Source organism: Lampetra fluviatilis, chromosome 27 (genome assembly GCF_964198595.1).
Source record: "Lampetra fluviatilis chromosome 27, kcLamFluv1.1, whole genome shotgun sequence".
NCBI lineage: Eukaryota > Metazoa > Chordata > Hyperoartia > Petromyzontiformes > Petromyzontidae > Lampetra > Lampetra fluviatilis.
This window is the reverse complement of record NC_136301.1, coordinates 10,872,954-10,875,268: the sequence shown is the minus strand read 5'-3', so window position 1 is coordinate 10,875,268 and position 2,315 is coordinate 10,872,954. Positions and strand designations below refer to the sequence as shown.

Here is a 2,315-nt window from a genome sequence, read left to right as displayed (position 1 = left end):
AAATAAATACACAGATCGACAGACGCAGAGACGCTGATAGAAAGACACCAAGAGACACAGACAGATTTAAAGTCAGACGTAGATAGATTTATATATATATAGACTCCGACACGCCGGCGTGCATTGCACTGGGCAGGGAAATTACGCAGAGATTTATGCACGAAGAGAGATTGACAGAGAGAGTCGAGGAGACACAGCGACACAGCGAGGTGGAGAGCATTGGACGGCGACGGAAACAAAGCAGGCGCCGAGATAGAGATGCGCGCAGTCATACGCAGATGGACACTGATAACAGAGGGAGACAAAGAGACCTGCGGACAGACAAACACCACATGTGACGGTGGCGTCACCACAGCGCTTGGACGAGGCTAGGTGCACCTTGAGGCACAAACGACTACAGAGACAGACACGCGTGTTCCACGCGCGTAAACAAGCATCATCGCATCTCGAAATCGCCTACTTCACCCCGGACAGGTCCATTGTCCTCGCCCTAGTGGAGGAAAGCACCTTGCAGCTGATCACGGCGACAAACGCGCTGCGAAACGGACGGTTCAGAGTCGCGTAGAGCAAGGGGTTGATGGCCGAGCTGATGTAGCCGATCCACGTGGTGATTCGCACCGCGGCCGAACTGTTTTGGAAATTGGGGAAGAACAAGACCACCATGTAGAAGGGCAGCCAGGACAGCAGGTAGACTCCGATGATGCTGCCGAGTGTCTTGGCCGCGCTGTGTTCTCGTTTCATCGCCGTCCACTTCTGTCGAATGTTTGTAGGTTCCGCCTGCTGTTGCTGCTGCTGCTGTTGGGCATGGACCTGTAGACTCACTGAGCTGATCTGGCGGCCCTGCCTGCGCGCCACGATGTAAATTCTCGCGTAAACGTATGACATGGTGAGTAGAGAGAGCACGTACGGACAGACGCCCACCACGCTGACCAGCCACGTGCTCACGAAGAACAGGCACTGGTTCGGGCACGAGATGATCTCGATGATGCCACGTGACCACTCGGGGTTAAAGTTCACGAGGATGGGAGAGGAGAAGAGCGCGGGACCGAACCACGAGATCAGCAGCATCGTCACCACTGTGTGATTGGTCACCCGCTGCGGGTAGCGGAGTGGGTCGCAGATGGCCACGTAGCGGTCGTAGGCGATGCAACCCAGATGCATGATGGAGGAGTTCGTCAGCATATAGTCGAGGAAGTATTGCAGATTGCAGAAGAATTGCCCGTAGAACCAGCACTTGTACACGGCCTTCATCATGCTGTAGGGCATCACCGTGAGACCGACCAGTAGGTCGGCCACGGCCAGAGATAGCGCCATGATGTTGGTGCGAGTCTGCAGCTGCCTGAAGTAGGCGATGGACGTGATGATGAGGAGGTTGCCCAGGACGGTGGCGAGGATGAGCGTGGTGATGGCGCTGAGCGCTGCGGTGCGTTCCGACATGGAGAACGTAGGCGAGCTGCAGTTGAGGTGGTAGAAGGAGTCGATGCAGTGGTCGTATGGACCCACGGTGCGGTTTTCCATGGTGAAGCCGAATATTGTCGTGTATGTGTTTTTGTATGTATGTATTTACGTGTCTGTGTATATATGTATGTGGAGAGCGGTAGTTTAGCGGTTAGCGTGCTGCGCCACGAACCCGGCGACCCCAGTTCGATTCCCGTTCAAGGACAACACCAGTGACAATTATCTGAACCCTTCCAGGGCCTCCTTTAGGTCGACTCAGCCTCAAATGAGTACCTTGTGCGATGTGTAAACATCGTCACTGGGGAGACAACGGAGGCAAGGCGTGGTGCTGGCCACCCACTCTTTCGTGTGCGGTGTTCGCTTTCATAGGTGCTCGCTAACGAGCACTTTTTCCCAAAAATGTGTTAATTATATAGGGGGAGACTTTTTTTGGGTCTGTGTGTATGTACGTGTGTGTATATATGTGTGGATGCAATGTGCTAGACACGAACCAATCAAAAGAACAAACAGGTTTTTAGGAAATATATCCGGCAACAGATTAATCAAACAACGGAGATAAATATAATCTTCGTTTGGCTCAGGTTCGTGTGGATGACTGTTGAGTAACAACTATACTTTTACATTGAGGTAGCTGAGCCAGATGATTGTGTCACGAGTAGCGGAGTGGTCCATCACTTTGACAATACCTTCGTCGTATTTGAAACTCGGACGCTGAGTCGTTCTATGCCCCATGGTCTCTTCCGGGTGACCACAGTCACCGCATACTCGAGATTTAAAAAACCAAATCCATTTGAGATAATTTCATGGAGAGCTTCTTAAAATAGTTTGTGTTGCAATCGAAACGTTGTGATATTTTT

General features: G+C 51.9%; 1 pseudogene; it reads right to left on the bottom strand.

The window, feature by feature from the left end:
• Positions 1-456: 456 nt before the first annotated feature.
• LOC144942582 (trace amine-associated receptor 365 pseudogene) lies at positions 457-1,518 on the bottom strand (annotated as a pseudogene).
• Positions 1,519-2,315: the final 797 nt, after the last annotated feature.